The sequence below is a fragment of the Rhipicephalus microplus genome, unplaced genomic scaffold, assembly GCF_043290135.1.
Source record: "Rhipicephalus microplus isolate Deutch F79 unplaced genomic scaffold, USDA_Rmic scaffold_28, whole genome shotgun sequence".
Taxonomy (NCBI): Eukaryota; Metazoa; Arthropoda; class Arachnida; order Ixodida; family Ixodidae; genus Rhipicephalus; species Rhipicephalus microplus.
The window spans coordinates 628,552-642,653 of record NW_027464601.1 but is presented as its reverse complement, the minus strand read 5'-3'; the positions used below and the strand labels follow the sequence as shown (position 1 = coordinate 642,653).

Genomic DNA, 14,102 nt, shown 5'->3' with positions numbered 1-14,102 from the left:
TGTCACCAGAGCTCGAGAAAATATCGAGTTTTGTGAAATTCGGCCAATCCTGCGTAGCGCCTCAGGTGGTGTTTTCTAGCAGTGTGATGCCACAAAGGTGTTGTGCGCCGCTGTGCAAGTTGAACGTGGGAAGATACGGTACCCTGCAGTACCATAAATTTCCATGAAATCTACAGCGTCAGAATGCTTGGCTGAAGAATATTACTCGGCAAAGGCCGTCAGGGATAGGGAGCAAGCAGAAGCTGAGGGAGTGGTCGGTAATGTGCTCTATATATTTTACCAAGAATCACTATAAAAGAACTTTTAGGATTGGGCTTTTGCACCCAACGGCAGTTCCTACTGTATGTCGTGATTATCCGCACTACCTGCAAAAGAACAGCACGCATCCCAGGAAACGCTGGTGAATGAATTCAGCTGATGACGCAAAAAATAACGTAATATACGCACAACTGAATTGTCGACTGAGTCATATTCAATAGCCTACCTAATCGGCCGTAGTTGCCATATTCCCTGTAACAGAGACACAGAGGAAAATCTAATTTCAGAATGAAGGGCGTCCGGGCCCTTCCGCCGCTATCCTCAGTGCTTGCATAGTTGACTGGTTTGCATTGAAGGAAGACAAGCTGCTAAAAGTTATTTTCGCAATAGAACACTTATTTACAGTTCCATTGAAGGAAACGGGTAGCATTCATTTTGGCCTATATTCTACGAATAATTGGCCTTCCTAGAGCAAACTATTCACATATGTGTTGCAATAGGCCATCCTAATAATGATTCAACACACACAGGAGCATTCGGCTTTTAGTTAACGCGCACGCTGCGGTTCCATTAGCAGCCATGTACATTGAGCACTATCTGACAAGAAAGGGTTCCTAGGTTATACTCGCTGGGTGTAATCTCTTTACTTTTCAGAAAAGTTTAGCGAGCGTTGAGCAGCAGTGCCATGAATACAATGGACTAGTATATACCATAAACTCGAGGTGGTTAAGGGTGGGAAGTAGATACGAAGCGCAAGCCGTAAGAAAGTGAAAGCCGAATTCTCCTGTCTCTCATTTCCCATTAGCAGCCGTTGGCATGTACATTGAGCACTATCTGACAGGAAAAGGTTGCTACGTTGTATTCGCTCGGTGTAACCTCCATGGTTTTAGAAAGGTTTAGCGAGCGCTAGGCCGCAGTGCCATGAATACAGTGAACTTGTATTTACCATCAAATCGAGGTGGTTAAAGGTGGGAAGTAGACCCGAAGCGCAAGCCGTAAGAAAGTGTGCATGTGCCACATCTCGTTTAGCCCTTGGAATGTCTACTGGATGGTGGTGCTTCTGTGGGAAATATATCATGAAAAGATGCGAGATGGTGGTACTTGGAGTGTCGAATAGATGGAGGAACGCTCACACAGACAGATGCATGGGTGGACACACGAACGGACGCAGGGGCAGATGCATGGACGAGCGCAGAAATGAACGCACGATCAGACGCTCACGCGGACGGGCGGATAGCTGCATGGATGGTCACAGAGTTGGACGCATGAATGTACGGAACAAAGAACGAATGAGCGAACGAATGCTTCACTCCACTCTCCATTATTCATTCCCTAGATACGCTGCCACTTTCATTTTTTATATGCAAAGCATATAAAAATCTATCTATCTATCTATCTATCTATCTATCTATCTATCCTTGTAGCCACCTACGAATTTTAGCTCTCTTGGCCCTTTCAATAACGGTATCGGTACCAAACTTGATATGACATAACTTGACTGTATAAAAACATATTTGCCAAGTCACAACTTTAAAGTCATGACATGAATCTCATGAATGTCATAATATACATGTCAAGGTCCTGCAGCCCTTGGGGTGGTTTCGCTCACATGGCATGTTGCAAAACTGGTATGGCATGACATGATGGCATGGCGAACACAAGCGACAGACCCTAACATGAAAATCGTGACATGCGTGTCATGTAACAACATGACTACATGTCACGCTCATGATGCCCTCGCAGCCGTTTCGCTAGTGTGCCGTATACAAAATTTGGTATTACGGTACGGGAATGGACAACGAAGGTATGATGCTGGTGCAAACATGATAATCTTGAGATGCGTGTCTTGTAACACCATGAGTACATGCCACGCTCACCATGCACTGGCGGCCGTTTCGCTAGCTTCACTTATACCAAATTTGGTATTACGGGAGTTGAATGAATGACGAAAGTATGATGCTGGTGCAAACATGATAAACATGCGAAGCGTGTCATGTAACAACATGGCTACATGCCACGCTCGTGATGCGTTCGCGGCTGTTAAGGTAGCGTCAGATATACATAATTTGGAATCACGGTACGTGAATGGATGACGAAGGTATGTGACTGGTGCAAACATGATAATCATTAGATGCGTGGCTTGTAACACCATCGCTACATTCCACACTCATGATGCCCTCATAGTCGTTACGCTAGCTTCACATGTACCAAACTTGGCATTACGTGACGCGAACGGATTACATTGGTAAACGACACATCCAAACATGATAATTACAACATTCGTGTCTTGCAACAACATAACTACATGCCACGCTTATGATGCGTTCGCGGCCATTTCGTTAGCACCACATATACAAAATTTGGTATTACGGTACGTGAGTGGAGGACGAAAGTTCGTGAGTAGTGCAAACATAATAATCACGAAATGCGTGTCATGTTACAACATGACAACATGCCACGCTCATGATCCACTGGCGGCCGTTTCGCTACCTTCACTTCTACCAAATTTCGCACGGGACGTCAATGAATGACGAAGGTATGAGACTGATGCAAACATGATTAACATGACATGCGTGTTATGTAACAACATGACTACATGCCAAGCTCATGATGCGATTGCCACCGTTTTGCTACCTTTACATATGCAAACTTGATATTACGTGACGTCAATGAATGACAAAGGTATTTGACTGGTGCAAACATGGTAATCATGAGATGCGTGTCATGTGACAACATGAATATATGCCACAGTCAAAGCGCGAATACATTTTGACGTGACACTGTGCGCGTTCGCGCCGGCGTTTGTTTTGTCGCGTCACGCCGTGATTGCCACGCCAGTCGCCGGTCGTGGCATATACTCGGAAGTGCTCACTGCGCTGCGTTGCCTTGACGCATGCGCGTTTCAGCGCGTCCAGCGTCCCTTCGTCACGAAATAGGCAGGCGCAGCGATTTCTGGGTAACGTAGTAGGTGTGAAATGCAGCATATCGCATTTCGTGCTGGTTGTCGTCGAGCCGAGCCAACGGACGCTGATCGCCCCGGTCGTGCCTGGCGTCAGATTAGAATGTTCTCACGTTTTGCTAACGTATAGCGTAGCTGTGTCCAACGTGCGCGTGCACTTGTGGCAACGTTACGTCGGAGTATATCGGGCCCATAATGATGCATTCATGGCCGTTTCGCTAGCTACGCATTTACCAAATTTGGTGTTACGTGGCGTGAATGATTGACGAAGGTATAGGACTGGTGCAAACATGAAAATCATAACACTCGTGTCTTGTAAGAACATGACAACATACCGCGTTCATACAGTGCTCGCGCCCATTTTGCTAGGCTCACATATACTAAATTTTGCATCATGAGACATACGTAGATGACGAAGGTAAACGACACATCCAAACATGACAAACATGATACGGAAGTCCTGTATGGCATAATTTACCTCCACCTCGTAATTTTGTGGTGGTTTTTAAGTGATATATTATCCTTCCGCATTCATGCTTCTCATATCATCGATTCCCACTGTACGTCAAATCCGCCAATTTTTTACAGCCTGTAGGTTGTGAAAAGAATGTACTTAGTAATTTAATCCTTATTTGAATGTTTTAGCACCCTTTTATTTAGATGTACACCTAAAAAGAAAGCTGCGAATGCAAAAAGGGGTTAGTAATATTTTTGTTGTGGCGGGGTTGATAGATTCGGTGCAGGTTGCACTGTTATAATTGACGAATTACGTGCATTTAACGCATCAGTCACCAGGCGCGTTTTGTTTGAATCAAGTGGGATGAACGCATGAAAGGGACGCGGGTTGTGTGGCGCAAAAACACGACCTTCAATGCACACACATCTCAACATAAAAAATTTGGCAGATCGCACGTACCTGTGAATCCACGTTATCCGAAGCATGCGGAGTAAAGGTGACTGTGTTGCAGCTTTTTTTTATTATTGAGCGACACGCCATGAAATGACGCTAAATATATGTACAACTGTTTCACGCACAGGCATAAGTTGACAATTTGCAGATAATTATATAACCAGTTGTTTGCACTTACGCAACGATGCCAACTGGAACTTGCGTATTACCAACACCAGAAGCTGACATGAAGCGCTGATGGTCGCGAGGATGCTGGCTCTGGACCCCGGTGTAAGGTACAAACACTTTAGGTGGGGACAGTCGCGAGACGCGACCGACTAGATAAAGTAACAGCGACGCGCGTCCGTCAAACCGCTGCGGGCAGCGTGCCTACACAGTAAACCGATTCTGACCCTTAAGGGTGCAAAAAGGGTGCCGACACCCTAAGCACACCCTTTGAGCACCCTATTTGCGTCTCAGCACCCTACAAGCGGAACCTAAAGGGTGAACACATCAAAAGGGTGGAAACTAGGGTGCAAAAAGGGTGCAACAACTAATGGGTGCTGATGAGCACCCATTAGGGTGCACAGTCGCCGACATAGCTTTGTGAGTAACGTGGTCATAGAGCATAACCAACAGCTTTTAGATGTCTAGTGGTTAGACACCATGGTCTCATTAATAGCCCCACCGCAGTAACTTATATCTGAATAGCGTTAGTGCCTGGCTGAACGTAAGTTCTGCACTGGTTCTTGCATTCTTGCTGCCTCTTTCTCGTCGCCTCACGGCCGGCGCTGACCAAGCCATGTGCTACAACTCACTAGCCAATGGCGGAGTACGCAGCTTGTAGAGCTACAACAGGATTGTGACTTACACATAGCCTCGTTTGCACCTAACACTGAAAACAAAGCTTCGTCCATGACAGTATATATAAATCATACATTTGTTGATGCAAAGAAATACAAACCAACAAGACCGTGGTAGATAAAACAGTTTTTGTGTTGTACAAATATTTGTTAACCTTACAATGTATCAGTTGACACGTGTTACCAATTTTTATGCCGGGCTATGGACTTTGACGTTCTAATATTATAACATTAAAGAAACGTTTTCTTGATTTTGTTCATAGAAATATTCTCCAAAGCAAGTTAAAATGAGCCTTGACTGAAACATTTTCCTAAAGAAAATTCACTAAAAACAGCTAAAATATTGTTTGCCAACTAATACGCTTATTTTGATGTGACAAATTTTGCTTGCTGCCTGTACTTTGTATTAATATACAACCGCTTTGACACTGTTTTTAACAGCCAGCTTAACCACTCAACCAATGTACAGATGTTAACAAGGTATCGGTATAAGAAATACACAAGCAAACAAACGTTTCAAATTTCGCGCGCTCTTTCACATTTCAAATTTCGCGCAATTACGCGTAATGTGATTTTGTCATTTTCAAAGGTAAAAAATATTCTATGCAATACGCACTAGCGTATCTTCTATCTTCACTATTTTTTACTTAAAATTTAAGCAGAAATAATCTACTTACTTATCATATAAAAAGGTATGTGCGCAAATGCGGGTCGGTAGCGTCAGCAGGACATAAATGGCGGTATCCTTCTGGAGGCCGCAACGGCCGTGTGCCGAGCGTTTAAAGTCGATTTTTTATGTTGTTAAAAGTGTGCTTGCGCTGTCTTTCGTGTTCTGTCGGTGCTGCTTGTTACGAAGATGCACTATACTCAAGAGAGGACCGGCTGCTTTGTGCCGTCGAGCGCTCGCCAAACTAAAAAGGTAGGTGGATGTTATGCTGTCGACGCTTTGTTTTTTGCTTCTCCGGCCAGGCCGCGGCGTGCCCGATCCAGGCTGTTATGCTCCTCCCGCGGTTAACACCGAAAGCGCTATAGTATAATAACGTTGTGAACTAAGGTTTTTCTAGCTGGTAGACAAGTGAGTTTTTATTAACGTAGCGAGCCTGCTGGCGTGTCTGATTTCATTAGGCTCAAGTCTAAGCTCAGGGACGTTACGCGCGGATGAATTTTTTTCTGTGGGGAAGGAGGTTAAAGCAATGTGCGCTGTGATGCTGTGAGTCGGCGGGCGATGCTCTTCACGCTATGAATCACTATATTTTTGCAACGCCGTCGGACGCCGTTCGGGGACGGCGCATGGAAGCCGTAAGCGTCGTCTGTGTGTCGCGTGCGTTGGAGTATTCCGGTGATTCGCGTTGAATTAGATCTTTCCGTATTTAATTTAGAAGAATGGAGAAGAATAAAGTGGTGTCCGCGTTGGTATTTAAGCGGCCTTGTTCGTTTTCTGTGCCAAAGAAGTATATGAAGAAAGTTTTATATGTTACTCGTCCTCTTTTCAACAGCTACATGATCATTAAATGTGTGTGACTACTATAAGGTAGATGTGTTTTCCTGTGTGACCAAATGTGTTTGCATCCACCGGGCACGTATAATATTAAATTACCATGATATTCAGCTTAATTAAGTGTGCGTAAACTTGACACAGCGTGCTGTAGGTGCGGTTCTCGAAGCGTGCAATTCCGCCTGGGTCAATACATTTTCTCTATGAGTGGCCGAATAGCCGTACCTTAGCTGTGCAAGCGCTAGGTTGAGCAGTAGTTAACTCGTTCCGGTGCAATTTTGGTGGTACTGCTTGTTCCCCCCTGCTCACATATCATTGCATTCTTCTGGTTTGTAAAAGAATTGGGGGCGCTGCAGCCCGCTTTAGAGTTAAAATTTTGCCGAATACCTATACGTCTACAAACATTCTAAAACTAAGTTATACCAAAACTTCCAATGACACTTTCGAATACAAGTGTAATGCTTTATCTGATATCATAAATTCTTTATGACCTCGCTGCAGATTTACAAGTGACCTGTGATATGTGCAGTGTATGAATGCCTAAATTATTGCTCAAAACACAATAAGGTTATACATCACAGTATGCGTGCATATGTTGCTGCTGACATGCAAACTTAGACATTGTATTTATCTAAGAATGAACAAATCTAAACTGCCGTTTTTTGAAGATGTACGCATCAGACCAATTGAATAATATCAAAAATAATGTTCACCAAGTGATTGTTGTTTACTGCCTTGCACCAACGTCACTAAAACCGCCTTGTTGGTACTTAGACCACATGGTAGGATGCAAGATTCATGACGACATATTGAATGTTAATGTCACATGATATGCAAGGTAAATTGTTATTAGCATACAGAGGCCAATAACGTTATTGTCTCATTGTTATCATAATGAAGCAGGTTAGTCAATATGTGATTCTGCTGCCTTTACGTCATGTTGGGAAACCATTACGTTATGTAGCTATCTGCAGTGTCTGAGATCCTGGTTGCCGGTCAATATTGCAGAAGCTTGCCTGCTTCATTGTGATGGCATGGGGTTCAAGATTGATGTTTTGTCTTAGCGTTTCCACTTTTCCTCCCCTACGGTCATTAGACAGCTTGTGCTGTTTGATTAAAAGTGAGGAGTAGTGCCTTCTTAGCCAACCAGAACAATTTAGATCAATGATCACTATGAAGCAGCACACAATATTCATTTAGTGAACTCAATTTCAGGCAAATTATAAACGTCCGAATGTTAGCCGTTTGAAGGAAGCTTTATTCGTTGAACTCATGAGAATAAATGGTAGAGAAGGAAAGGCAGGGAGGTTAGCCAGACCAGCAAAGACGGTCTATCACCCTACACGGGGGAACAGGGAGATTGAAGTCCTGTCGCTAAGGTACTCGGTTTCTAACCCGAAGGTCGCAGGATGATATTCCGGCCTTGCTGGCTGCTTTTTCGATAAAGGTGAAAATGCTGTAGGCCTGTGTTCTCAGATTTGTGTGCACGTTAAAGAACCCCAGGTGGTCGAAATTTCTGGAGCTCTCCACTACCTTCGTAAAAAATTCATGTGTCAGTATTGCTTTAATTTTATGCTTTATCTGCAGTGGATGGATATGCGCATACGGACATGTATATGTAGTGGTATTGCAATTTTACGGAATAAAATATTCATATGGTGCATGGCACTTACTTAAGAAACACATCACATGGGTATCATAACTACAGAAATGCATATGTGCCTCTATGGATGCACTCGTGCATATATTTCGTCAGCCTCAAGAAAAGAATTTATCGATTGCAGGCAGCAGCATTACTCACGCATGTTTATCTCTTAATTACGTGCAGTCGATACAGCTAAAAGGGGGTGTCTTCATCTAAAAGTTCTAACTTCATCTTCGTGCATGAGTGAGCTATAAAGGTGAATGAAAATTCACATGTATGACATTGACATGAAAAGCTCTGCAGCTGCATGTTTTTCGTTGTATTTATACTGCAGCATGCCCTTTTTGTATTTCTCAGTTGCGTGCCACTAAATATATGTTGGCCATGCGTTTCTAGCCATTCACTGCAATTCGGCAAGCAGCGCATGCAGTCTAGACAAACCTCACTAAAATAATTTTTTTGCACTGGTGCAGAAATTCTTCGGCACGGTCTGTCATTTCATTTGAGTGAGGCTGCTCAAGGAAATTTCCTGACAAGGTCAAGGAGCCCAAGCACCAGCAAATTCTGAACCATTGTTTCAAGCATCAGCTCTGTTCAACCTGCTTATGCGCTGTGCCTCACCAAGCTACTGTACGCTGCCTATTTATATGAAGTGCTCTTCATATTCTCCTCAGTTTGGCAGCAGTGTGTGTGGTCTTCACAGTGCTTGCCAAAATCATTATTGCACAGGTGAGACACTTATTTCCTGCTTTAATTGTGTTAGTATTACTGCATGCACTCCTGCCAAGCAAGAGTACTAATGTTTCCTGTGAATTGTATGTCATGGTAAACAGAGGATTTCAAGCACGAAATTCATACTGAACTTTGGTCGTTCAAGAAGTGTGGAATGAAGGTGGTGACAGTGTCAACGCGCTCTCTTTAGAAATAAAGGCTTTGCGTGAAAAGCCTGTCGCACCTTGAAACAGGCACAAAAAACTTCCAGGTGAAAATAAGCAACTTCAGATGAAAATTGAAGAATTTACACTGTATTCAAAGTTGAACTATCCGACATCAAAGGCGTCTCAGATGAGGGTTTTCTTTTGACGCTGTCCGAAATTTTTGGGCGATGTTGGAAAAACCATTACTCGTGATGATATTGACACTGCAGACAGAGTAGGAACAAACAAGCCTAGTTTGAAAAAAAATAGTAGTGCATTATGAACGATGTTACAAATGAAATGTTCTGGATAAGACAAAAAACTTACGTCTGTCTACAGGGGCCTTTCCTTTTAGATCAAGTAGTCCTATTTATGTCAACGAACACTTGACAAGACAAGGTAAGCAGTTAGTGAGAGCACAAATGCAAAAAAAAACAAGTTGGATGAAGGTACATTTGAATGCAAAGCACGAAATTTATAGCAAAAAAAAAATTGGAAACATTAGCAATTTTAAAGACTGCCTTCTTAAAAGATCTGGCAAAACGCTGTGTTGATGCCTTCAGAGCCACACTTTTCTTGAGCTTGCAATGTCAGTAAACTATGACTGACATGGCAGAATTTTGATACCTAGATAGTGAAAAAGGCCACTAGCTATCTTCAATGCCTTTACTCTAAATGCTCTTAGCATTATAAATAAGACTAGTAGCCTGTGTCTCTATTTCGATGACATGCTGGTAAAATTTGATGCCATTCTTTTGACATAATCCTTGTATTTTTTGTGCAATATAGCCCACCAAAAATACCAGGGTACAATTATCATGGCATTGTGTAGTTCATGAAATGGGGAAATGGAATAGCGCTGTACATCTAACGTTAATTTTTGGCCGATGTCAATAGACTTCCGTGTGTTAAGCCCTGTGTTGAGTGTCTAGTAGTCAACTTGGGGGTTTTGTTTTGCAGCAATTAGCGCGCCTCCATTAGGTCATAAGTAGGAATTTTGAGTTTCTGGAAACTAGGTAACTTGATTTTTCGGTCACAGATGCACAGACGATTTTTCGCTCACAATCAACGGGGCAGACGCTGGCGGCGGGTTTTCTGCAACACGAGCTCTTCAACGCTATCATGTTAAAAAGCTGACATAGGCAGCATTGACCAAATGAATGCAAAGAATAAAGTCAAGTGTCCTAGCAGGGATCCAAACCTAGTATTCTGCTTGGTAATTAAGTATTCTACCACAGAGCCATACCCGGCCTCGGTTATACTTTCCGAATAGTCTCAAATGTTTGTGTAACATCAACTGCCGTTGCAGTAATGGCTATCAAATTTGATAACTATTACATGTGCACTCCTATGATGCAGCCGTGAGGTCGAGTCAAAGTCAATTGTAGTCAGGCACCATCCTGTGAAGTATTTGTGTAGCAGGGTTGAGGGCTACCATCGTCGCGAGTGCCAGCGCAAACACCAGTGCTTCATACCAGCCTACCACTTCTAGTGTGGCTAATATCCATGTTTCTGTTGGCATCGTTACGAAACAGCAAATAACTGCAGATGTTGTCAAAGGTGTGACATCTCCCCATAACAAATGAAACATATGCGGCTGTTTAACGTATGTGTGTGCAAGAATTTGTACTTATATTGAGCTCCACTTCATAAGATCGCTCAATAAAAAAATTAAAATACATGTTATGCGTGTTTCGCATAACATCAATTCCCAAAGTATGTGGGGTCTACCAAATTTTTAGCATCAATTTTGTAACCTAAATGCCACCATAAACAATTATTTATTGAACATGAACAGCTGGACTGCAACATAATAAGTTTTAGGTATTAGGAAAACTGAATATGTTCATGACTGCAGCATACCTAACAGGCAAATACTAGTACTACATACATGACACACTATTGTAGAGCTAGACTAGAATATTGCTTATTGGCACTTTACAATTCTTTAAAAACCCTAATTAACTTCAGTGCCTTATTCGATTTGTTCAAATCGGATGTGCGCAATCACTTGATGAATAGCTTTTTTACTCAAACCTAACTCATGTTTCACGTGTGCATCATGCTGAATCATGCTCAGATGTTTCTTGTGTATAAATTTCCTTTCTACTATGCTGTTTTTTTTATGTGAAATCTGTTGTACGTGCTACCCTCTGTAGGCCCACAGGTACTGTCAAGTTGTTTACACAGTTTTTTGCCTGGGGGACCTCCAACAAGCATGTTTTCCGTTGAAAACAAAGCGAATTTTGATGCTGACTTCTACTCACATCGAACTAAGAACACTCCAGCATGACAAGGCTTATTGTATCTTGGACAGTCTGTCTTGTGAAACTCTTAGTGATTACTTCTGTCTTTATTTTAGGCTTCCAAATGCGGATGTGCTGTAGAGAAGGAGCGCCCTGACCACACTTTTGTAAAAGGAACCAAAGTCGCCTGGGCAGCTGAAGATGGATTGTGCAAGTGTTTGAATGATCACATTATATTAATCCAACACCACTTGCATTACTTTGCCAATATTTGTGATTTTGTAACACACAAGTTTAGAAACACACACACATATATAAAAGGAGAGCTGTAAATAAGCCTTGAGCAAGTTTGTAGTCAAGGCTTTTAGCATGATGACCAAAGCATGTTATATAAGCCCACATGTTTTACCACACACCTACTCTCCTATCTATTTTCTTTTTCAATTTTGTGGGCACTGGCAACACCCTCAATAAGCGCCTTTGGACTGCTGGTGCCTCTAACTTATATTTTGTTGTTCTAAATAATTTATTTGTTACCTACTATGCAAGGAGGGAAGTCAGAATGTTAAAAGTTAAAAAAGAAGTCTCGTCACAAAAAAGATGTTTACTCGTAAGAAAAAAGATTTGAAAAGACAGAAGATTGATCCTCACTCACAAAGATCTCACCATTACAATCGATGCAGAAGGTCATAGCCCATGTTTACTATTGTCAATCTTTTTCGGTTGTATGCTATGTACAATAAAATAGTGACTATTGGCATCATGTTAATTTATTTGTCATCAATTTTTTGGGGCCTAATATCTTGCATTCTCACATGCATAAAAGCTCACGTCTGCTACACATAATTTAAAAGAGCGCAATGTGATAAGGTTCTGTATTTAGTGCATATTATCTGTGTGTCTTTCAAAGTGAGTATATGGCATTTGAAATATTCACCAGTATTCGAAACTTGTGAATTTTTCATTTGCAGGCATGCATGTCTGTATGATGACCAAGCATCCATAAATTGTGCATGCATGTGTGCAGCAAGGGGCCTTGAATAGATTACATTCATTCTGGACCATAAATGGGTAGCACAGGCCATATACGCACTCTGGGATCCATTTCATGATTATTAAAACACACATATTTATTCAATATAGCTTGCTTTAAGGTATATATTTACATATTGTCTACTTTCACGTTGAACATTGCGCCATGCATCCGGCACTCTGCCGAGCGCTTCTCGAGGGCACTTTGGTAACTAGTACACAAACGTACAGACAGCTGTAAGTGGGCCTCCATTTTGTTGACTGCTGGAGAACAACGGCTTCGACAAATCACACTTCCTTTGTGGTGAAGCTAACTTTGCTCTTGCAACAGTACCAGCTTATCTAAAATTTGACACTATTCTTTAGAAGTGCAGCTTGTTCTATCCAGAGCAGCCAAAAGCGAAAACATGAGGAACAGCACCTGGACAGGGTATACAAGGCACAATTGCAGCACTTCTCGATAACAGTGCCGGATTCTCTATTTGCCTACACATAGAGAAAGCAAAACACTGGAGCCAACTTACCAGTAGCTTCACTGCAGAGACGCTGTGTTTTAAAAGACGATGCAAAAGCCCCACCTAGAGCTGTCACTGTGTTTCAGTGCTAGTTTCATAAGCGCCTGCGGAAGGCACTCTGTGGAGGGCCGGCCGCGTGCATGGTGCACGTGTTCAGGGTGGAATGGACGACTTAGTACATGTGTTCAAGTACTAACAAACTGTATGTGGGCTGTCACTCACCATGGTCTACAGAGTATACAGCAATCTGCATTTTTAGCCATCTCCAGCGTCAGTCCTAGATTTGGCCCACTGGTACGTCGATGTGGAGCACCCTTCCAGCACCCATTTGAAAGGGTGTTATGACATCACAGCACCTTTTTTTAAAGGGTGCACTCATTACACCCTTCAAAATTTTTGCTCTGCACCCTTTCCTTAAGGGTGCTGAGCTCTGCACCCTTTCTCAGCACCCTTTTTTGAACACCCAATAGGGAGCAAAGGGTGTTCGTCTGGCGACAAGCTCATTTACACCCTTAAGGGTCAGAATTGGTTTAGTGTGTATCGGTGGGTAGACGCAACTTTAAGATAGAAAGGGGCGTTGCTATAACAACCGGTCCTTCGCAGGAAATTTTTATTAAATGGCACAAGAGCGCTGTTCTTGCCAAAGAGTGAAAATTGATTACTGTTGTCTGCAACCTTGATGGCGCCTTGAGTCACGTGGAGGGCACAATCTGCATGCCTCTCTATGAAACGCATGTCGATATTTGAAGCAGTTCTCACACCTACTGTGAACAAAATACTCCTTGGGCCGTAACAAGTACGCACGTAACTGAGATGCTTTCCGAATATTTGTATGGAGTGGTTATTTATTTAAATGCGCTAGTTTTCATGCTTTCGCTGATATTAGGTGGCGCACTCGTATCGGCAAGCTGGATCTGTGAAGCACGCGGTCAGCGTTGGGGGGACGCGCATTCCTTTGATAACGAGCAAAGCGGAACTTGAATAAGACCACATGACAGATCGTAAAAAGAAAAGCGAACATTTAGATACCTTGGCCAATTTTTTGGCGTGCAATACATAGATACCGTCCAGTGTTGTGACAAATTCTACTTACGTGGCTCTAATGATAACTATGCGGCGAAAAGTTCACGACCGTGTGATGCCCCGCTCGGATACAAGTTTACGGAGGACCCCCACACATATATTTTTGTTGATTTTAACATACCTTCTTACCGTGCACGGAAAGAGGCTTACAGTAGTTTTTTTGGCATTGAACTATCAGCGGACATTTTTAGGATTGGCTC

The 14,102-nt window shown here is 42.6% G+C and overlaps 2 long non-coding RNA genes across 2 annotated transcripts in view; one reads left to right on the top strand and one right to left on the bottom strand.

Annotated features, from left to right (window-relative positions):
* The window catches only part of LOC142786673 (uncharacterized), a 188,620-nt gene that overhangs the window by 98,850 nt on the left and 75,668 nt on the right, over window positions 1-14,102 (bottom strand). The window lies entirely within an intron of this gene.
* On the top strand, window positions 5,706-12,041 carry LOC142786672 (uncharacterized). The gene is made up of 3 exons (XR_012889112.1): window positions 5,706-5,888; window positions 8,583-8,838; window positions 11,389-12,041. It is a non-coding gene; the product is annotated as an uncharacterized LOC142786672 (long non-coding RNA).